The 24,555-nt window shown below is 42.9% G+C and overlaps 1 long non-coding RNA gene across 1 annotated transcript in view; it reads right to left on the bottom strand.

Moving 5' to 3' along the window:
• The window catches only part of LOC112669295 (uncharacterized), a 33,859-nt gene extending 9,905 nt beyond the window's left edge, over window positions 1-23,954 (bottom strand). The window contains exon 1 of the long non-coding RNA XR_003142154.3: window positions 23,529-23,954. This is a non-coding gene — a long non-coding RNA (uncharacterized LOC112669295). The remainder of the gene's footprint in view (window positions 1-23,528) is intronic.
• Window positions 23,955-24,555: the final 601 nt, after the last annotated feature.

The raw sequence follows: 24,555 nt of genomic DNA, 5'->3' as shown, positions 1-24,555 counted from the left end.
AGACAGAGAGAGAGAGAGACGCAGAGACACAGGCAGAGAGAGAAGCAGGCTCCATGCAGGGAGCCTGATGTGGGACTCGATCCCCCGACTCCAGGATCACGCCCTGGGCCAAAGGCAGGCGCTAAACTGCTGAGCCACCCAGGAATCCCCTGTTATGATTTTTTAAATAGGATATTCCATTCTAACTCTATCCTAGCCCTAACCCTAACCAGAAAATAACTAGAGCACGAGAAATCCTGACACGAGCCCTGGTTCAGCGCCCCACTAAACACCAACCCTAAGCTTGAGCCTCACTCTAACTTTAGCTCTCAACTCAGGGCTCCAGGCAAACCTCTTAACTGCTGGCAGATAGGACCTTCAGGGTTCTGGGCCCTAAACTTAACCCTAGGTTTGGTTCTGACCTGATCCAGCCCCCAAACCTGGCTCTAAATCCCAAAGGATATGGGACAGTGGAGGGACCCACGCTATTTGGAAGCCTCGCAGATAGCAGGAGCAGGAGAAATCCAAACAACCCCCTGAGCCAAGCAACATTCATCACCCTCCTGAACACCAATCCTAAACCTCATCCCAATGTGTGCTCTCAACTCCGCCCTCTGGGCAGGCCTCTACACTACAGGCAGCTAGGACCCTCCAAGCTCCTGGGCTCTCACCCTAACCTTAGGTTGGGTTCTGAACCCACCCAGCCACAGATCCTAACTCAGAATCCCAAAAGAGGGGATCCCTGGGTGGCGCAGCGGTTTGGCGCCTGCCTTTGGCTCAGGGCGCGATCCTGGAGACCCGGGATCGAATCCCACGTTGGGCTCCCGGTGCATGGAGCCTGCTTCTCCCTCTGCCTGTGTCTCTGCCTCTCTCTCTCTCTCACTGTGTGCCTATCATAAATAAATAAAAAAAAATTTAAAAAATAAATAATATACACCCTTAAGCCCCTTCAAGTATATTGTGAAAATAAATGACTTAATTTAAAAAAAAAAAAAATCCCAAAAGATACGGCACATCTGAGCAACACCTGAAGACAGCAGGCAAAAGAGGCAGAAATGGTGCCTTTTGGAGTACCTGAAAAGAGCTAGAACAGGAGATACCCAAAAGATATCCTGACACAGGGGATCCCTGGGTGGCTCAGCGGTTTGGCGCCTGCCTTTGGACCAGGGCGCAATCCTGGAGACCCGGGATCGAATCCCACATCGGGCTCCCGGTGCATGGAGCCTGCTTCTCCCTCTGCCTGTGTCTCTGCCTCTCTCTCTCTCTCTCTCTCTATCATAAATAAATAAATTAAAAAATTAAAAAAAAACTTTAAAAAAAAAAGATATCCTGACACAAGCCCACGGTTCAGACCCCCTCTGAACACCAACCCTAAGGTTGAGCCTCACCCTAAACTCTAGTCCTCAACTCAGGGCTCCAAGCAGGCCTCTTAACTGCCGGCAGATAGGACCTTCCAAGCCCCGTGGCCTTTCTAAACCTAACCCTAACCATAGGTTTGGTTCTTGCTAAGTCCAGTCCCCAAACCTAGTCCTGAATCCAGAAGGATGGAGGACAATGGGGTGACACCCGAAGACGGCTAAGAAAACAAGAAACCTGCCATTTGGAAGCATGGCAGACAGCCCCAGCCAGAGAAATCCAAACAAACCCTGGAGCCAAGCCCCACGTTCAGTGCTCCCCTGGATACCAACCCTAAGCTAGAGCCTCACCCCAATTTTAACCCTCAACTCAGGCCTCTGGGCAGGTCTCTACACCGCCAACAGGATATTCCAATCTTCTGAGCTCTACACCTAACCCTAGATTTGGTTCTGAACTACTCTGGCTCCACACCCCAGGTGATTTGGGACTTTTGAGGGCCAGCAGAAGAGTCAGCCAGCAAGACAGGAGGAAACAGGGCCATTTGAACTTTCTTTTTTTGCCATTTGGATTGCGTCAGGTAATACTATATTATCTTAGACAACAGAGTTGGGCCTGATATGCAGCTAAGTACAGGTTCAGGAAGTCTGTCTTAAAAGTTTATGGGTACTAAAGCTTGGGGAAACTAGCTCACACAAACATCTTAATAAATTAGACTGCCAGCTTAAATGTATTAACTTACCACATGAAAAGGTCATCATACAGGGTGACTAATCCAGTTTAAACAAGTCATAGGTCAGAAGATGGCTCAGTGAGCCAGAATGAGAGATCAGAAAGTGCTCGAAAAAGATCACCAGTCATTACAATTTGCATTTTGGACTATAGGAGCTTCTTGCTGGAACCTAACAGCCGTAAAGTCTTCATGTAACAGGTTAGAATTTAGATAAATTTATTATAAAAGAAAAATCTAGTGCTTTTTAGAATTTGCTACAAGGGTCAAGCATATCATGGACCATTAGAAATTAAATCAAGGGGATCCCTGGGTGGCTCCGTGGTTTAGCACCTGCCTTTGGCCCAGGGCGCAATCCTGGAGTCCTGGGATTGAGTCCCCCATTGGGCTCCCGGCATGGAGCCTGCTTCTCCCTCCTCCTGTGTCTCTGCCCCTGTCTCTCTCTCTCTCTCTATATATATATATATACATATATATATATATATATATATATATATATATCATGAATAAAAAATTTTTAAAAATCTTAAAAAAAATTAAATCAATATGTAAGTACATCTCTAGGCCAGACACATAATTGATGAAGCCTCCATGCTTGCTTGTAGTAACTACATCATGGGCCATGGACCCTGCAGCCTAGAGGAAATAGGTTTGCTGAGGAGCAGTATCAGCAGCTTATATGGCGTTTCTGTAGTCTCCAAGCCATAGGCACCACTTGTTTTATTTTTCACTTTTAATTTGGTAGTTGTGAGAGAAACTCAGAGGTTATTGTTTAGGTTCAGTGAAATTTTTAAAACAATTCATGGTTATAGGATCTTTCCAAAATAAACATCTTTACCGCTGTTTTCAAATCCTTATAGACAGCTCTTCATTCTTCTATTATGTAATAGCCAATACTTGGAAATGGTCAAAACTGAATTCCAACCTCATGGACCAGATGAGTTACATATTGGGGTTCTGAGAGAATAATCAATCCAGTAGGACCACCAAGGTGGCAGTAGAAGAGGTGTAGTCTTCTCAAGGGAGAGCAGTTTTCTGGATTTTTTTTTTTTTAAGATTTTGTTTATTCATGATATACACACACAGAGGCAGAGACACAGGCAGAGGGAGAAGCAGGCTCCCTGCGGGGAACCTGATGCGGGACTCAATTATGGGATCCAGAATCACGCCCTGAGCCGAAAGCAGACGCTCAACTGCTGAGCCACCCAGGCATCCCACAGTTTTCTGTTTAAAGCCAGGAGGTAAAAGGAGTATTTCATTACAAGGTTGAGAATACAGGTGAGTTTGTTCTGAATAGGCAGGATTTCCAGAGGACACAGGAAAAAGCAAAAAGAGGAAGGGTTTGGGAGGATTGCAAAGCAGAATGGGAGAGGGTGGCCACCTGGAGAGCCTTGTATTGGGGAAGTACTGAATATAATAGGGAAGTGAGGACTAACTGGCCTTGTAGGTCTCAGGGAATGCCTATGAAATGATCTTTGAGAACTGGCCAGAGCAAAGGCCTAGGAAGCATTAATTCTGAGGAAGGGATCAGTGGAGGATACATGTGTTTCTACCCTAGTTGATGTTAGAGACATAATGCTCCTCACAACCTTTTCAAGTTTCTTTCATTTACTTAACATATATTGATTGAGCATCTCGTGTTCCAGGCACAGTACTTGATTCTAGGGATGGGGTTACAATGGTAAGTGATAGGTACAGCCTCAATCCACAGGAAGCATAAAATAGTGTGAGATACAGGCCAGTTGCAATGGTCTGAAAGTACCACGAAAGTGGGTGTTGAAATCCTAATCCCCAAGGTGATGGAATTTGGAAAGGAGGTTTTTGGGAGGTTAAGACTCAGGAGAGTCTGAATGGGATTAGTGCTCTTACAAAACAAGCCTCAGAGAGTTTGCCTTCTCTTTCCACCATGGGAGGTTACACTGAGAAGTCTGCAACGCACAGGAGGGTCCTCACCCACCCCTGGCATCCTGGTATCAGACTTCCAGCCTCCAGAACTGTTAGAAATGTTGTGTCTAAACCCACCCAGTCTGTGATGCTTTGTTAGAGTAGCCCAAATGAACTAAGAAAAAATATAAGACAATTATATATATATATTAAGATTTTTTATTTATTCATTCACAAGAGACAGAGACACAGGCAGAGGGAGAAGCAGGCTCCATGCAGGAAGCCCAATGCTGGACTTGATCCCGGGACTCCAGGATCACGCCCTGAGCCAAAGGCAGGCACCAAACCGCTGAGCCACCCGTGGATCCCCAAGACAATTATATTTTTATGATAGGGGAAATGCAGGGTGTAATGGCAATTTGGGTAATTGGGGTGTGACACATAACCCAGATTTAAGAAGATCTAGGAATGCTTCATGGAATGCTGAATAAGCTGAGACCTAAAGTTTAAGTGTGAGGTAGCCAGGTGAGCAGAGGGCAGAGGGGGCAAAGAGCAAGGGAAGATGAAGTAAGATTATTTTTGGTGGAGGACAGTATATGCCAAGTCTCAGAACAAGAGAAAAAAGACTGAGACATTGAAAGAAGCTTGTTCTTGTCTTATAGGGTTGTCATGAGATTTAGCTGTGTGGGAACAAATGGTCCCATAAATATCAGAAATTTTGACTGTGCCTAGAGCATAAAACCAAGGATGAGCATAAAAAGATGAGAAATAAGGGCACGCAAATAAGCAGAAGCCAAAATGTAAGTCCTGTAAACCATGACCCCAGGCATTTAGACTTCATGCAGGAGTTCATGGGTAAACCACTCACAGATGGTAAATAGTGGGGTAAATGTCCTGCATTTGAGAATGACAGGCTGAGACTAGCAGAAGATTGTAATTGTGGCTTGAATTAGATAGGGCCAGTGAAGATGGAGAAACATGGATGGATTTCAAGAGATATTCAAATGTAAATATATTACATAACAAACTTGGTGGTAAAAACAGAAGTTTGTTCTTTTACAATTTTGGAGGCCAGAAGTTGAAATCAAGGTGTTGGTAGGGCTGGCAGTCCTTGGTGGTCTTTGGCTTGTGTTAACATGACTCCGGTAGCTCCTTGCATCTTCCCAGGGGCCTGCACCGGGCCTTCCCCCTGTTTTGGGGTCTCATTTCTGCCTCTCCTTCCTCCTCTTTCTCATATAAGGATACCAGTCATATGATCTCATCTTGAGATCCTTAACCACATCCTTAACTTAATCACATCTGCAAAGATTCTATTTGCAAATAAGGTCACATTCGCAGGTAGCAGGGGGTTAGAACTTGGACATCTTTGTTGGGGGAAGGGGGCACAATTTGATCCAATATAGTAGAATGAATGGAACGTGATGATGGGTTGGACTGGAAATAGGGGAAGTTAAAGGAGAAGGAGAAGTCAAGAATAAAATCCACGGAACACCTGGTTGAGGGTGATGGTCCCTTCACTGAAATAACAATGGAGGAGAAATAAGTTTGCAGAACCAAGATGACATCTTTATTTTGAGGCACTTGTGGAAATCCAAGTGGGGATCAAGGAAACCCTAGGTCATGTAAATTGTGAGCCCAGTAGGGGGAGCATGCAGATTTGGGCGGTAATTGAAGCTGTGGACATGGGGAAGATTGCCAAAGGGAGAATGTGTAGAATGAGAAAAACCCAGATCAGAACCTGAAATACACAGAATTTGAGGGAAGGATAAGAAGAGTAGCAGTCAGGGAAGTAGGAGAAAAACAGTAAGAGGAGCAGGTCTCAGAAAAGCTCCGGGAAGAAAACTACCAAAGCAGGAGTAAACTGCTTATAAGGACTTTGGGAGAATAGAATGAGAGGTGAGGCAATGCAAAGACGGTAAAGAATATTCCAAAAAGTTCGGCTTTGAAAAGCCTGAAAGGGGCATCTGGGTGGCTCAGTGGTTGAGCGTCTGCCTTCAGACAGGAAAAAAAAAAAAATCTCTTATACTTAAAGGGAGGAAGAGGGGAAAGAAAAGCTCTAGGAGCCCTCATTTGATGGCAGGACGTTAAAGGTTTTTTCAGACATTCATTCAACAAATATTTTTTTAATGCCTGACACGTACCAATCGTTCTAGATGCTAGCGATACAAAGAACAAAATTTAAATCTTCACCTTCTTAGAACTTACTTTTCAGGTGGGAAGACAGTAAACATTTATATGTGCATGTGTCTCACGGTGCCAAGGTACGGGAAATGCGGTGAAGAAAAAGGAACGAGAAGCGCAAGCTTGGGAGGGCTGTTTACTAGTAGGGTGCCTAGGTCCAGCCTCTCTGAGGTGAGAAATGAGAAAGGGGGGCTCCGTAGATGGAGGAGGAGCATTCCAAGTGGAGGGAACAACAGATATGAGGGCCCCAAGGGAGGAGTGTGCTTGGCACCAGCATAGACCAGCAAGGGTGCAGCTGGAGCCCGGGAAGGTCGGAGAGGTACCAGGATGCTAGGTAGGGACGCATCACCGAGGTCTGGGGGCCCGGGCCAAGGACTTTACATTTTCAGTCTAAGAATGATGAAGGTCTCTTGTAAGACTTTGAGCAGAGGAGTGACATGATGGGTTTTTGAAAAAATAACCTTATCTGCAGGTGCAAAGTAGATGGTGGCGACAAGAATGGCGGCAGGTAGTCCAGTTAGGAAGTTGGTGCCCCATTCAGGTGAGAGATGAAGATGGCTTGGAGCAGGGTGGTAGTTATTGGGGGATAAGAAATCGTTGAATTTGGGATCAATGCTCAAAGTGAAGCCCACAGGACTCACTGATAGATTGAAAAAAGGAATTAAAAAAAAAAAAAAAGATTCACAAACCCCTCCAACAGAGCATTGGCTAGGATATAAAGGATTCCTTCAAGTAAAGCCTAGCCCAGATGTGCGAAGAACATGTGGATTAGTGCATAATGCGGAGAGAGGGGAAGAAAATGTGTATCTGGTAGATGCTCACATGCCCTAGTTCTTTATGTCATCTCCTTTATTCCTCTCTATCACCTTTGGTGACGTTATGATCCTTAATTTTAGAGGTAAGGATTTTAAAATTAAAATTTAATAATTTTTTTCAAATTGGGGCGCCAGGGTGGCTCAGCGGCTGAGCTTCTGAGCGTCTGCCTTCGGCTCAGGGTGTGATCCCGGGTCCAGAGATCGAACCCCACATCGGGCTCCCCGCAAGGAGTCTGCTTCTCCCTCTGCCTGTGTTCTCTGCTTCTCTCTGTCTCTCATGAATAAATAAACAAAATCCTTTAAAATTTTTTTTAACTTCAATCATAGTTAATGTGTGACAGCTGATATGTGAATTTTCACTCAAGACTGTCTGACACCTAAGGGCTTTTCACACACTGTCCTCTAAAAATATAAAGCAGAAAAATAAAACAGTTTTACAATTCTTGTACAAATTTTAAATTTTAATTCATTTTCAAGCAAGAAAAAGCAGCTTTAATGAGATGATAATTCAAAGGCATATATTTATTTTGGGAGCAATTCTGAAATATTTTTTTGGGTTTTCACAGGGCTTTAGAGGGTAAATGGCACTAGTTATTACACACTTTCAATTTCACTTCTAAAAGATTTACCGTGGGCACCTGGGTGGCTCAGTCAGTTAAGCATCTGCCTTCGGCTCAGGTCACGATCCTGGGACCCTGGGATCAAGCCCCTGTGTTGGGCTCCTTGCTCAGCAAGGAGCCTGCTTCTCCCTTTCCCTCTGCCTGAGGCTCCCCCTCCTTGTGTTCTCTGTCAAATAAATCAAAACTTAAAAGAAAAAAAGATTTATCTATAGTACAACTTTTTACACTTATTAGCACTTATGCCGTTTGGTTCATGAGCACAAAGATAGATGAAGAGTGGAGACTATTTTCCCTGAGAATTTGGGCAAGAGGTAAAAGAGAAAGGAGGAAAGTTCATGAATAAGTTTACCTAGTAGTGATGTTACTCTAAGCTCTAGTAATCAAAAACTGAAGCAGAGAGCATAGCATGGACCAAACTGGAACGAGGGAGTGCTCGTAAGCCTACCATAGTCCCAAATCTCTTGACAAAAGAGTCTCTACTAAAAATAAAAATAAATTAAAAAAATAATAATAAAATAAATAAATATTAAATAAAATAAAATAAAAATTTAAAAAAGAAGAGTCTCTACTATCTGGACCCTGGAAAAATTCAAGATGGGTCTGTTTCTATCTGGACAAGATTATTACAAGGTACTATGGGTAAAGTTATTTTGTTTCCTACTATTCCTCTCAGTAAATGTTTATACTTTCTTTTTAACTATGAGGAACAGGACACTGGGGATATGCAAAGAGTTGTCACCAAAAGCACTGAAGGAAGAGGCACTGGGGTATAGTAAGATGGCACCATAGAGGAGGTTGAGGAGAGGGAGGTGGGCCTCAGAATGCCTGGCTCTGCCCGGATTGTGCAACTCACTTTCTGAGCCTCAGGATCCTCATATGTTAAGTGGGGATAAATGAGAATGAAAATAGGATCTCCCTCATAAGTACCTATGAGAATAACATGAGATAATCCATATAAAGTCATTAGAAAAATCACTCAACAAAATTTTTTTTAAAAGATTTTATTTGAGAGAGTGTGAGAGAAAGAGAGCACGAGCAGGGGGCAGGGGAAGAAGGGGGGACTCGATTTCAAGACCCTATCCCAGGACCCTGGGATCACGGCCTGAGCCAAAGGCAGACGCTTAACTGAGTCACCCAGGCGCCTCTCAACAAATGTTTGCTACTGTTAATAAGTTTCACCAACAGTGTGACTTCAGACAAGTGGCTTAAAATGTTTGCTTTTATTTCCTCCCTTTTAAGTTGTAAAATGGATAGAACTGGGGGATACTGCAGATTTCTTTATAACTTTTATATGTTGTGTGCCATGTTTCTAAATAGAAAAGAAATCTCAAAAAAAAAAAAAAAAAAAAAAAAGAAAAGAAATCTCTGTGGTTGCCACTAGATGGCAACAGTGACGAGTTTAACTGCCATCCCATTTTGGGGAAAACTTCACTAATTTTTCAATATACAAATTCAGAAAACAAACAACTATTTAATCGTCCTTAATTCTTATTTCAAAGAAGCTGTTAACATTTGATGCATAACCTTCCATCCAGGTAATTTCTGCACCTTTATATATAAATTTATTATTCTAAAATTTTACATAAATGAGGATACTATTAGATATAGTGTTTTATAGTCAGCTTTTTCTTTGACATAGAAATATATGTGAATATCCCCAATTAATGTAGTTCTACACTATGTAATTCTTGAAGGCTCCATGGTATTATACAGGTTTTAGTGTGTGTGTGTGTGTGTGTGTGTGTGTGTGTATGTGTGTTTTAAGATTTTATTTATTTATTCACGAGAGACACACACAGAGAGAGAGGGAGGCAGAGACACAGGCAGAGGGAGAAGCATGCTCCATGCAGGGAGCCCGACGTGGGACTCCATCTCGGGTCTCCCGACGTGGGACTCCATCTCGGGTCTCCAGGATCAGGCCCTGGGCCGAAGGCAGGTGCTCAACCGCTGAGCCCCCCAGAGATCCCCCACAAGTATTTGTTAAAGCCATGATTTGTTTGAACCATCCTCTACTTGTGAAACACAAATTCTGTGTTTTGGGATTATAGGAATTGCTTTAACAAACAACTTTGCCGTATTATCAATTTCTCAGGAAAGATTTTCTTTCTCTTTAAAGATTTTATTTATTTGTTTGAGAGACAGAGCATGAACTGGGGTGAGGGGCAGAGGGAGAAGCAGACTCCCCGCTGAGCAGGGAGCCTGATGTGGGGCTCAGTGTTGGGACCCGGGATCATGCCCTGAGCAGAAGGCAGATGTTGAACCGACTGAGCCACCCAGAAGCCCCTTGGGAAACATTCCTAGAAGTGAAGTATTTGGGCTAAAGGATATACACTTTTTTAAAAAATATTTCATCTATTTATTCATGAAAGACACACAGAGGCAGAGGGAGAAGCAGGCACCATGCAGGGAGCCCGATGTGGGACTTGATCCTGGATCTCCAGGATCACATCCTGGACTGAAGGCGGTGCTAAACCGCTGAGCCACCCGGGCTGCCCTACACTTTTTTTTTTTTTTTTAAGCTTTTGATACAGTTTGTCATTTCCAATGTGTTTGTGTCTGATAGAGCAAGGTCCCTATTAGTACCTTTCTTCGGAATTTAATTCCCTATTCTACAGTAATTCAACAGAATTCACTTTTCTTCCTGGTGAAACTTAAAATCTTTTTGTCAAGTTTTGACTTTCCATTTCCCCTAAAACTTTAGTTGGGGTTTTGACTGATACTGTGTCAAATTTATAGATTAACTTGGGTCAAATTTGAGTCCTTACCAATATGCTTTTCCATTCAGCAACATGTGTGACTCTTTATGTATTTAATTCTTCTGTCAGTAAAATTTGAATGTTACTTAGTCTCCATTTAGTTTACTTCTGGATATCTTATATTTTTTGTTATTAATAAATATCTTTTTCTATATTTTTTCAAATGGCTTTTGCTATATAGAGAAATGCTATTTGAGGATTTGTGATTTTGTAATTGGCCTCATTACTGAATTCATTTAATTGTTCTAATATTCTTCAATTTATCCATTCCCTCATTCTATATATATTTTTTTCTTTTCATGAGAGATACACAGAGAGAGGCAGAGACACAGGCAGAGAGAGAAGCAGGGACTTGATCCCGGGTCTCTAGGATCACATCTCGGGCCGAAGGCGGCGCTGAACCGCTGAGCCACCCGGGCTGCCCTCTATAAATGTTTATTGAGTGTTTACAATGTGCCAGCCACTATTCTGGGTCCTAGAAATAAGCAGTAAAAAAATCTATTCTTAAGATCTTTATACTCTACTGAGAGGAAATATTATACAAATAAATATATGACAGGGTGATAAATGCTAAGAAGTTGGGGAAAGCATAGAAAGGGGTGGAAAGTGACCATGAAAAATACTATTTCAGATAATGTGTTCAAAAAAGCCCTGTCTGAGAAGTTCAAGTCAGAGAAAAGACTTAAAATGATGTTGCTTTCCTTAGGTTTTTCGGGTAGATATTTATATCATTACACCCTTTCTCACCCACAGCAGGATTTCCATATCCCTGGAAGATTGTCCATCAGCAACACCAAGATTTAGTCTATAGAGGGAGGCTCCAGGGTTCCCAGTGTTCCCGGATTTACATGATGCCTTCAGAAATGTTTCAGCCAAAATCCCAACCAGATTTTAGAGGCACGGAGTTCATTATGCTCCTGGTAGGTCTGCTCCCCTCTCCCCCAACGGATCACAGTATGTTCCTACTTTACCGATATAAACTGCCTAAGAGAACAATCCCAAGAGACTAATTACAGGCCACAAATTGCTTAAATAACAATCTCAACAAGCTATAATCAGACTTTCCTTTAAAAAAAAAGAATTAAAGGGAAGCCCGGGTGGCTCAGCAGTTTAGGCCACCTTCAGCCCAGGGCCTGATCCTGGGGTGTCCTGGGATCAAGTCCCACATCAGCTCCCTGCAAGCAGCCTGCTTCTCCCTCTACCTGTGTCTCTGCCCCTACCCCCTCTCTCTCATGAATAAATAAATAAAATTTTTAAAAATAAATAAATAAATAAATAAATAAATAAATAAATAAATAAATAAAAGAATTAGAAATAACCACATCAGGAGTACCTGGGTGGCTCAGTCGGTTAAGTGTCTGCCTTTGGCTCAGGTCATGATCCCAGGGTCCTGGGATGGAGCCCTGCATTGGGCTTTCTGCTCAGTGGAGAGCCTGCTTCTCCCTCTGCCCCTCCCCCTGCTCATGTGCGTGCTCGCTCTCTCTCATTCTCTCTCTTTCAAATAAAGAAATCTTTAAAAAAAAAAAAAAAAGATAACCACATCATATCTCCTATGCCTATTTGCCTCTTTTTATAGGTCAAGTCCATATACAAATTCTTTTTTTTTTTTAATTTTTATTTATTTATGATAGTCACAGAGAGAGAGAGAGAGAGAGAGAGAGAGAGAGAGAGAGGCAGAGACATAGGCAGAAGGAGAAGCAGGCTCCATGCACCGGGAGCCCGACGTGGGATTCGATCCTGGGTCTCCAGGATCGCGCCCTGGGCCAAAGGCAGGCGCCAAACCGCTGCGCCACCCAGGGATCCCACAAATTCTTTTTTTTTTTTTTTAAAGATTTTATTTATTGGGACGCCTGGGTGGTTCAGTGGTTAAGTGTCTGCCTTTGGCTCAGGGCATGATCCTGGGGCCCTGGAACTGAGTCCCACATTGGGCTCTCCCTCACCACGGGGAGCCTGCTTCTCCCTCTGCGTGTGTCTCTGCCTCTCTCTCTCTCTCTCTCTCTCTCTTTTTTTTTTTTTTTTAAGATTTTACCCATTTATTGATGAGATACACAGAGAGAGAGGCAGAGACACACGCAGAGGGAGAAGCAGGCTCCACACAGGGAGCCCGATGTGGGACTCGATCCCAGAACCCCAGGATCATGCCCTGGGCCAAAGGCAGACACTTAACCACTGAGCCACCCAGGTGCCCCCATATACAGATTCTTAACCCAAAATGCCTTGCTCTAATCTATCTTGATTTCCCATTTCTTTTATTTTTTTTTCCTGATTTTATTTCCATTTCTTTTAATCTACTAGATTCTTCCATTGTGCTGAGATCAAATTCCCTATATTTTTAACAATTTAAAAAATTTTATTTTTTAAACAATTTTTCTAAACATTCCCTTTATCTTCGTACTCTACCAAAAACCTAGCCATCTCCTGAAAACATGGCTTTCTCTGCTCTACTCTTGAGTTGTGGCTTTTCATTTTTGTTTTTTAATCCTTTATTCCACTAAACAAAGGGCCTGGAGATGAGGTAGGTGGCTTGCTTGCTCCCTACTGCCAATTCCACACCTTTTTTCTCTTCCTTCCAAAATCATAGTTCCCTTAGGTACATACCATTCTGCTATATTATCCATTCTCCCTTCTTGTGATAGTCATCCACTGTCCTGGCAGTTCTTTTGCTCTTATCACAGAAGAGTTCACATGTGATGTTCTGTTCTTTCCACCACTATTACTCTTGTCGTTATTCCTGACATCAGCAATCCATCCAGTACCTGACCTTTGGCCCTACACAAGCTGGCCTCTGACTACTTCAACTTCTACATCCTGCCACTGTTAAGACAGAAGGGGAAGTGTCTGAGGGCGGATCCTTCTTGGGAGCTAGCAGGTTGACCTGCCATGGTTTTATACACATATACTGACAGAGGACATCAAACTCCTGGGCCAGGACCTTAGAAGATTGGTTATTCATAGCGAATAACATTTACAGCAATATCGTGTGTCAGTTCCTCATGCCCCAATTCCCACAGGTGACAGGATGAGGGCCGGATTTATGTGCAGTGGGTTGCATCATAGAATAATCTGAATTTAGGAGTCTCTAAGCTTTTATCAAGGCTGCTGGTTACTGGATCATTCCTCACCCCTCAGGAGAGATTACTCATTATCTTGAAATGCAGGTAAATTTCCTCTAGAGGAGAGGAGAAAGGCATCTGTTGGTTTATTATCCTGGAATGTAATAAACATTGGGGGTTTTTTGGTAGATATTTGTATTACTATGCCCTTTCCCACCCACAGGAGGCTACTCTAAACCTACCCAGGTTGATTGCCTGCTGGAACAAAAACATCAGCACTCTCACTAGAATTTAAACAAGACCTAGAGCCTCAAAACAATATTCGAAATGTCAAGAATACGATCCACAATTATTAAGCACACTAAGAACCAGAAAAATTTCAATTTACATGGGAAAAAAAAGATGCCAACATCGAGAGAACAGAGATGATGGAATTATCTGAGAAAGGCCTTAAAGCAGTTATTTGTTGGGAGATATTTCTCCATTGATCTCTTGCATTTCCACATGTCTTTTGGGCAAAGGCATTAACAGCTTTTTTGTGGACTGTCTTTTCAGGGATTCTTGTAGAGCCAACATCCTTGGAAAATAGAAATGCTTCCTCTGAGAATAAGAGTAGATTTGTTTGCTGTCCAGGATAAAGAGAGATTATGGCTCTCTCCAGGGCACAGTTGGATATGCTTGCTAGCCCCTTATTACAGGTTGGGGTTTCCCAAAGAGTTCCTCTTTTATAGTACAACTCACTTCATGTACAGGTGTCACCTTGTCCTCATGGCATCACTCTGTGGAAACTGGGACTCTTTAGGAAATTGGCATAAATGCAGATACTTTGCTTCCTGCTACTGGAGTAGGTAATAGATGGTTCTTTGTTTCTGACCCAGGAGACTCATGTCTTCTGCCACTGTCCTTGAAGCTATAGTGGCCTAACTTATTAATTTGCAAGTAAGGTAAGATCTTAGTCCCTTCAAAGTTCTTGACAATTACAAAAAATTCTCTCTTTTTTTTTTTTTTTTAAATAAATTTTATTTATTTATTCATTCATGAGAGACACAGAGAGAGAGAGAGAGAGAGGGAGGCAGAGACACAGGCAGAGGGAGAAACAGGCTCCATGCAGGGAGCCCGACATGGGACTTGATCCCAGGTCTCCAGGATCATGCTCTAGGCTGAAGGCAGCGCTAAACCGCTCAGCCACTGGGGCTGCCCACAAAAAATTCTCTTATGAACAGGAAGCCTGGATGGCTCAGTCGGTTAAGTGTCTGACTTTAGCTCAGGTCATGATCTCAGAGTCCTGGGATGGAGCCCTGCATCAAGGCCTACATTGGGCTCTGCATTGAGTGGGGAGTTGTCTTGTCCCTCTGCCCTCCCTCCCTCCCTCTCTCAAATTAATAAAATCTTAAAAAAATTATCTTACAAGCAATCAAAAACAATTTTGAAACCAAGGAGTAAAGAATCAGCAAAGAAATGAAAAATATAATGAAAACCAAATGGTTATTTTAGCATTGAAAACTATAGTAGTCGGGGATCCCTGGGTGGCGCAGTGGTTTGGCGCCTGCCTTTGGCCCAGGGCGCGATCCTGGAGACCCGGGATCGAATCCCACGTTGGGCTCCCGGTGCATGGAGCCTGCTTCTCCCTCTGCCTGTGTCTCTGCCTCTCTCTCTCTCTCTGTGACTATCATAAATAAATACAAATTAAAAAAAAACTATAATAGTAAAAAATAAACCCAAAAAACAAAACTATAGCAGCCAAATTTTACAAACTTAATGAGATAATCTCAGGAGCATTGTGGAGAGGACAGAAACAAGAGTCAGTGAACTTGCAAATCAATAGACATTATCCAATCTGAACAACAGAAAAAAAAATACTGGCTTAACAGTGAATAGAATCTGAGGGACCTGTGGTACAATAACAAAAAGTGCTGAAAATAAATCTGAGTAAATAATTGATGAAAAATCTTGGATTTGGCCAAAGACATAAATATAGATTCAAGAAGTTCAACAAGGCCTAAACAAGATGAACATGAAGAAATTCTCTGTCCAAACACATCATAATTGAAATGCTGAAAAATAAAGACAGTCTTGAAAGCAGCCAGAGAAGTACAATGTATTATCAGCAGGGTAATAGTTTGATTGCAGATTTCTTATCAGGAATTATGTAGTCCAGCAGAAAGTGGCACAACATTTTTAAAGTGCTGAAAGAAAATAATGGTTGAGGGGCGCATGGGTGTTCAGTAGCTGAGCGTCTGCCTTTGGCTCAGGTTGTGATCCTGGGGTCCTGGGATCAAGTGCTGCATCAGGTTCCCCGCCTATGTCTCTGCCTCTCTAAGTCTCTCATGAATAAATAAATAAAATCTTTAAAAAAAAAGAATGGTTGACATATAATAGTATATCCAGTGAAAATATCTTCCGGAAATAGTATATCCAGTGAAATAATGGCATTCTCAGATGAAGAAAACTAAAAGAATTCATTGCCAGCAGACCTGTCCTAAAAGAATTGCTACAGGAAATTCTTCAGACAGACAAGAAGTACACTGGAAAGAAACTTGAAACATCAGGAATGCAAGGAAGAGCACCAGAAATGATAAATGTTGGCATAAATATAGTAGCCCATTCTCCTCTTAAGTTCTTTAAAATATGTTTGACGTTGAAAGCAAAAATCACAACATTGTCTCATGGAGTTTTCAACTCATGTAGATGTAACTGATGACAACTATAACAATTATATAACATACAACAACTATTATGATGGTAAGGTTTCTACATTTCACTTGAAATGGAAAAAAATATATTGACCCTAAGTAGGTTTCAAAATTTTAGATACATCTATTTGCATTCCTTGAACCTTGTTTTTGTGTTAGGGTCTTTGCAGTTGCTTTTCCCTTTGCCTGAAAAACCATTCCCCCATCCATGTATATGCATCACTTGCTATCTCACCTATTTCTTTGCGCCTCTGCGTAAGTAGCAGTTCCTCAAAGAAGTCTTCCCTTACCACCCACATAAAACAGCCACCTCTTCCAGTCATGCTCTCACTTCTTGCTTTATTTTTCTTCTTTCAATTATTATATTATATATAAATTATAAAATTATTATATATATTAAATTATATATAACATATATATGTATATATTATTATATTATATATAAACATAAAATTATTATATATATGTTATTATATTATTATGTAAAGATTTATTTATTTATTTTACAGAGAGAGCGCAATGGGGAGGGACAGAGAGAGGGGGTGAGAGAGTCTTAAGCAGAGTCCCCACTGAATACAGAGCCCAATGCAGGGCTTAATCTCAGGACCCTAAGATCACGACCAGACTCTCAACCACTGTGCCACCCACGTGCCCCTTATAGTTTTGTTAAAATGTCTGTTTCCTCCTGTAGCAGTCAGGCTTTTCTGAAGGTGATGTTTTGCCTCAGTGCCTGGGCCAGTGTACTGATTTCTCAAATAAACAAAATCTTTAAAAAAAGAGAGAAAATTCCTTTAATGCAGGCCTCTGGGGTAAACTCAGTTCTCACTTACCTTTAAATGTTTCCATTCCAATTTTGTTCTTGAAAGATAGTTTGGATAGGTACAGAATTTAGTTGATCATTCTTTTCCTTCAGCACTTGAAATATATTATTCCATTAACTTCTGATTTCCATTGATGCTGATGAGAAATCCATTGTGGTTTTAATTGCTGTTTTTTGCAAGTGATCAGTCCTTTCTCTCTGGCTGCTTTTAAGATCTTCTCTTGTGAGTTCTTCAATTTCTTTACAGTGTGCTATTATGCAGTTCTTTTTATTTATCCTGTTTTGGTTATGTTGTGATTCTCCAGCCTCCAGGTACATGTTTTTCATCATTATTGCAATAGTCATGGTACTATTTCTTTAAATATTGCCTCTTATTTTAGCAGTGGTTACCAGTGGGAGGTAGGGGACAGGGTTTGACTGACAAGGACACAAGGGAACTTTCTAGGGTGTTGGATATAAATATATATATTATTCCTAAGTAGGCTCCATACTCAACATGGAGCCCAATGACCAATGACCAATGATCAAGACCTGAGCTGAGATCAAGAGTCGAATGCTTAACTGACTGAGACACACCCAGGTGCCCCATATGCTGTATTTTTTGATAGGAGTTTGTGTTACATTAGTATGTGCATTTGGAAAAGCTCAGTGAATGGTGCATTTAAGTTTGTGCATTTTATTGTACATAAATTTTACCTGGGGGTAAAAATCCTATAAAACAATATTGGACACTAGTTAATGGTAAACATCTTTAGGGTGATGCCTGCAACTTACTCTGAAATGCATCAAAAAACATAATGCATTGATGGATGGGTAGGAGAATGCATAAATGATATAGCATATGAAATAAAATGTTAAATCTAGGATCTTGGTGGTGGGTATGAATGTTTGCTGTAAAATTTTTTCCACTTTTCTGTATGTTTGAAGTTTTACAAAATGTTGAGGAAAAATACTGCTTCTCTTTTCTTTTGTCCTCTTTTGATTCCAGTTAGTTATGTGACTCTCTTATCCCAACCTCCATCTTTTTTTTTTTTAAGATTATTTGTTTAAGAGAGCAAGCAAGCGAGAGTGGGAGGTAGGGGCAGAGGGAGAGAGAGTCCTAAGTAGACTCTGCACTGAGCATGGAGCCCGATGTGGGGGTCCATCTTGAGACCGAGATCATGATCTGAGCCAAAACCAAATGGGACTCAACCGACTGTGTCCCCTAGGCACCCCCCAGCCTCCATCTTTTAATAGCTCTTCCATATTTTTAGTTCTTTGTCTCTCTATAGTATATTCTAGATAATTTCTTCAGGTATATCTTCTCCATTTATTAATTCTCTCTTCATCTGTATCTAATTTATTCTTTCATGTTTCCACTGAATTTTTTCATTCCAATAATTGTATTTTTCACATGTAGAAAGTCTCTCCACTCCTACCTGCCTCCCAATCTACCTGTTCATTCTTGGTAGTCTCTTGCTCATCTTTGTGATTATATCTTGTACTTTTTGAAACATTTGGAACATATTCTATATCTGTCAATTCCACTATCTATGGCCCTTGGAGTTATATATCCACTGAACGTTATTCCTACAGATACTCATAATAGTTTGGCTTCTTGGTGCTTGGAATTCTTTGTGAGCTCCTTGCTTGACCTTAATTTTGAAAGACTTCTTGACCTACATTGGGGATGTTTTCCTCCAGAGAGGTTTTGCTTCTGTTTTTGCTTATAGCCAGGGAGCAACACAGACTTCAGATTAATTCAGGTCTTTATGGGAGGGTGAGGAAATCCTATGTATGGCTTTTCCACCTGGCAGCTAGTCCAGGGCTCTGTGTCTGGATTGCAGCTGCTGTAGACACGTGTCCTCCTATCTGCTTGCTGATCAGCCTGGGCCAAGGGTTTGTGTGTATCTGATGGTAGTGGGGCTTCCTTAGGACTTCCTCAGTCTCTTGGGGACCAAGGATGCCACATAGAGCATGTCTCATGTAGATTATAGCTCTTTGGCAGCAGGATTCCTCAAAGAAACTTACCAGCCATGCATTTGGAAGAAAATGTTTGATATTCTTTATTAGTATCCTTCTATTTCTAATTTACCAAGGATTTTTAAATTAGACATGGATGTTAAATTTTATATCATCTTTTTAGCATCTGTAGAGATAATAACACATTTTTCTCTTCTAAGCTTTTATTAAGAATTGTTCTATCTCCTAGATTCATTGCTTGCCCCCAAACTGGAACTAAGCTTTTTTTTTTAAAAAAGATTTTATTTATTTATTCATGAGAGACACACAGAGAGAGAGGCAGAGACACAGGCAGAGGGAGAAGCAGGCTCCCTACAGGGAGCCCAATGCAGGACTCAATCCCAGGACCCTGGGGTCATGACCTGAGCCGAAGGCAGACGCTCAACCACTGAGCCACCCAGGTGCCCTGGAACTAAGCTCTTTAATATTTTTCCTGGGCAGCCCAGGTGGCTCAGCGGTTTAGCACCGCCTTCAGCCCAGGGCCTGATCCTGGAGACCCGGGATCGAGTCCCATGTCGGGCTCCCTGCATGGAGCCTGCTTCTCCCTCTCCCTGTGCCTCTGCCTCTCTCTCTGTGTGTCTCTCATGAATAAATAAATAAAATCTAAAAAATATATATATATTTTCCCTTTGCCAACTGGCACAGTGCTAAGCTGTATCAATAGAAGATGCTAGAAATAACTTTCCAGTTCTTGCTTGAGAATGGCTTCTGTGAGATACCATTCATTAGGTATGTTCACCACCTGATGAACAACTTTCTGTGGTACCCTAGAGGGTGGACTTTCAGCAAGTTCCAAAGGGTGGATTGCCATCATGTTTCACTGGCACAGTGTCCCAGCAAAATCTTTACCAGTCATTAAGCCAGGGCCTTGCCCTCTGTAACAAGGTCTAGATCTCAGCCTGGAGCTGGGGGAGGATGTGTGGGGGATGTGCTTTGGGGAGTCTATCTCTATAACTACTTCTCATGTCCCTATAATATTTAAAGTTCTCTTTACTTTCTACTAGTTAATCCCTTGTTACCTCGAGCCCATCACAGTTAATACCTGTTTATATTAAACATTACATGGTGGGCAGCCCCCGGGACTCAGTGGTTTGGCGCCACCTTCAGCCCAGGGCGTGATCCTGGAGACCCGGGATGGAGTCCCACGTTGGGCTCCCCGCATGGAGCCCGTTTCTCCCTCTGCCTGTGTCCCTGCCTGTCTCTCATGAATAAATAAAATCTTTAAAAAAATTACATGGCTAAACTACTATGTGGTTTCTATTTCCTAACTGGACCTTGACTGATATAATTGTCAGTTATTTTTAAATTTATTGAGAATTAAAAGAAATCTTCTAGTTTATGGTCTATCTTGGTGAATGTTCCATGTGCATTCTGAAATAAATGTGTATTCTCCTACTGTTTCATGTAATTTTCTCTATCAATTAGGTCAGATTGGTTGATAATATAGTTAAAGTCTTCTTTATCATTACAGATTTTAAAAATCTACGTATTTATCAAATACCAAGAAGGAAATATTGAAATCCCTGCTCTAATTTTGGGTTTGTCTATTTCTCTTCTGTCAGTTTTTACTTCATGTAATTTTAAGTTTTGTTGCTACATCTTCTTGATGAATTGACCTTTTTATATTATGAAATGTCCCCTTTTATCTCTTGTCCTGAAGATAGGCCAAATTCCTTTCCCTAAAGTCTACTTTGACATTAGTAGATATTCCAGCTTTATTCTATTTACTTATATTTTTCCATCATTTTACTTAGAACTTACCTGTGGCTTTAGGTTGTTGATGCCTTTTTTTTTTTTTGTAAGCAGTAGTACATAATTAGGCCTTGCTTTTTTATTTAGAGAGGTATGTCTTCCTTTTTTTTTTTTTTTAAAGATTTTATTTATTTATTCATGATAGTCACAGAGAGAGAGACAGGCAGAGACATAGGCAGAGGGAGAAGCAGGCTCCATGCAGGGAGCCCGATGTGGGATTCGATCCGGGGTCTCCAGGATCGCGCCCTGGGCCAAAGGCAGGCGCCAAACCGCTGCGCCACCCAGGGATCCCTATGTCTTCCTTTTAATTGCATGTTTAGACCATTTACAATTAATTTAATTTTTGATAAATTGTTTTCTATTGGTTGTCTACATTTTGTTTATTTTTCATTGTCTTCTTTTGAACTAGTTTGTAGTATTCCATTTTAGTTTCTCTGTTGGCTGCTTAGCTATACTTCTGTGTTTTATTATTGTACCTGTTGTTCTAAGTTTTACCATATGAATCTTTAACTTACAGTTTACCTTCAAGTAATATCATACTACAACACATATAAGATATATAGTGGAAGCTTGAACAATGCAGGAGTTAGAGGTACCAACCCCCTTTATCTCTAGTATTCTGTTAAACAAATTCCATAAACTGGGTCTTTTTGTTAACCACATTATCGTTAGCAACTCATATAGTGCCTGTTTTTCATGTGGTAGGTGCTCAATAAGATATTTTTATGAACACATGGAATTATACATAATATTCTCTTATATTTGAAATTCCCCAGGGTGCCTGGATAAACGTTTCGTTAAACTTTGCCTTCAGCTCATGATCCTAGGGTCCTGGGATCGAGCCTGGTGTTGGGCTCCCTGCTCATTTGGGAGTCGGCTTCTTCCTCTCCTTCTGTCCCTCCTCCTTTCTCTGCTCTCTCAAATAAAAAGATAAAATCTTAAAAAAAAAGTCTCTTTGAGGGCGCCTGGCTGGCTCAGTCAGTAGAGCATGTGACTCGATCTCTGGGTCATGAGTTCAAGCCTCACACTGGATGTAGAGCTTAGTTTAAAAAAAAGTCCCTTTGACTCTGAGTTAACTCCCTTTTCATTTTTCCTATTAGAAAAGTATTTTAGGGCAGCCCAGGTGGCTCAGCGGTTTAGCACTGCCTTTGGCCCAGGGCCTAATCCTGGGGATCCGGGATTGAATCCCACATTGGGCTCCCTGCGTGGAGCCTGCTTCTCCCTCTGCCTGTGTCTGTGTCTCTGCCTCTCTCTCTCATGAATAAACAAATAAAATCCTAAAGTATCTTAAAATATATATCCAAATACTCTAAATAAATTATAAATCTATAAATCTAAATACGTACCCTAAACCATTTCTAATGTTCCAGTTTAAGTTATGTTGCTAAAAATTCAAATTTAGTCTCTTCTCAGCTATGTTGCAAAGTATTAAGAAAAAGTTACATGCTTATACTTTGAGGTCAAGTGGTAGTGACAGCAAGTAGTGAAGAATTCCAAGGACAAAATGAATTCTCAGAAAATAGGGTTGCGTGATCCATCCATTCTTCCCAACAGTAGAATTTCCAAATACCCAACCCGGAGGTTCTGGGATTATTCAGTTAAGAAGAGTGGCATATATGTTGGTCACACACAGTCTCTCAAACTGCAAGCTGAAAATACAAAACTCTGCATAACAGTGTCAAGTGTCTAAAGTATTTCTTCTATTTAAATTGTGCTGAAATGTGTATAATTAGTAAAGGGTTCAAACTGACACACTTTAGAGAAATTTCTCATTTCATTAATTTATTCGTTTGCTGAAAAACAATGAGCTTTCCATCAGTAGTCAAGAGCTGACAATCTGGCTGGTAGGAGACAACACATCATTATGAAACTTAAACAGTGAAGGTAATAGTATCCAAAGGCCAAATAAGCAATACCCCCAAAATGTTATTAGTTTTAGGATAAAGCGAAGTACATTCTGAAGTAATCAAGAAAAGTTTCATGAACAGGATTTGGATAAACACAAGAAAATGAATTTCTGATAGTTTAGTAAGAGCAAAACTGAAAAAGCTAGAATACAAAAGAGCAAGGCTCTTAGGATAGAAAGATGTCGAATCTTTTTTTTTTTCCCCCACTCATCCTTTCCAATTACTTGATTATGCAGAGCTTTGAATTCTTCAACTGGTTTTTGTTCTAAGTCTTCAGCTTCTCTCCTTTGAATGGGATAGGCAGAGTTAACTAGAGGAACACACTCCAAGGCCCTCTAATAGTACCTGGGACGGTCAGACTTCATAGAAACGACCTCACAGACACACAGTGTTCTAGTTTCTCTAACAGGATACCCAATCAATGTAATTGTCACACACATTCAACCAGGTGAGTAAACTTTTTTTCCTGATTAACATCACTTGGTATATTAGTGACTGTATGTTTTTGTACCACAACAGAAGCTGTATATTAAGGCTATCACAAATTCCTGTTAATTCTGGGCACCCTCGGGTTCTACAGCTAATTTCCTCTGACTACATTTTTTTTTTTAACATTTTCATTTTTTAAAAAAGATTTCATTCACTCATTTTTCAAAGATTTTATTTATTCATGAGACACACACACACAGAGAGGCAGAGACCCAGACAGAGGCAGACGCAGGCTCCATGCAGGGAGCCCGATGCGGGACTCGATCCCGTGACCCCTGGGTTACGGCCTGGGCTGAAGGCAGACGCTCAACCGCTGAGCCCCCCCAGGAGGCCCTAAAGGATTTTATTTGACAGCGAGCAGACAAGCAAGGGGGGCGGCAGAGGGAGAGAGAGAAGCATGGGGCTGGATCCTGAGTCCTTGGCCTGGGCCAAAGGCAGACACTTAACCAACTGAGCCACCCACGTGCCCCCCGACGGACTCCATCTGCATTTTACCTATTGGAATAAGCACTGCATCTCCGCAGCTCATCTCCCCTCACTTAAACGCCGGCCACGTTCTCGTTTCCTAGCCCTTGACTTCACCAGCAGCATCAACACGGGCTCAGACAGAAGAAACGCAGTCTTATCCACCCCGACCGGCTAGGCCCGGTCGCCCGGTCGCCCGGCCAAGGCGCACGATGGGTTTTATTTTCTGCAGGGAGGCCGCCCGGTAACCACCTGGTTCAACGGCCCTAAGTGGCCCAGGTGTCACGTGCGGCTGCGGCCGGACGAACCCCGGGCACCTGGGTCCCTCCCGTGGCCGAGGCGGGAGGCGGCCTCCAGCCCGCACCTGCTCCCCGACAAGCAAGCGCCGGCCGAGCCCGAGCCCTGGGGCTGCCCGAGTCCGCCGGGCCCGACGCTCGCCTCCAGCGGCGTAGCGTCGCCGTCCAGGGGCCCGGAGGCCGAGCGCAGCCCCGCAGCCCGCCCCGCCTCTTGAGGCCCCGCCCCACCCTAAGCCCCGCCCCCGAGCCTCCTGCGGCCCCGCCCCCGCCCTAAGCCCCGCCCCCGAGCCTCCTGCGGCCCCGCCCCCGCCCGCTCATCGGCACTCTCGCGAGAGACTGCGGGCGGTCCCTCTTCCCCTCCGCGCCCCCAGAGCGACTGCGCGGCCTCCTCCGGCGGGGGCGGGACCCGCGGACGTGGCTAGGCCGGGCCGGCCCTGTGCACCCGCCGTCCAGCCCCAGCAGCGCCCGCGCCCTTCCAGGCAGCCCCGGGCGGCGGGGGCGGGGCGGGGCCGGGGGCGGGCGCAAGGAGCATCGCGGCGAAGCCGCTGGGCGCTACAGCCGCGCGGGGCGGGGCGGGGCGGGGCGCACGCGCGCTGCCGCTGAGGGGCGGGGCGCAGGCGCGCTGCCGCTGAGGGACGGGACCGGGCGGTGCGCAGGCGCACTGCCGCTGAGGGGGCGGGGCCGGGCGTTGCGCAGGCGCGCTGCCGCTGAGGGGGCGGGGCCCGGCCGCCGTGTCGCAGCGCAGCGGGGCGGGGCGGGCG

This window comes from Canis lupus, chromosome 19 (assembly GCF_003254725.2).
Source record: "Canis lupus dingo isolate Sandy chromosome 19, ASM325472v2, whole genome shotgun sequence".
NCBI classification, from domain to species: domain Eukaryota; kingdom Metazoa; phylum Chordata; class Mammalia; order Carnivora; family Canidae; genus Canis; species Canis lupus.
The sequence above is the reverse complement of the archived record's forward strand: the minus strand, read 5'-3'. Positions and strand labels throughout refer to the sequence as shown.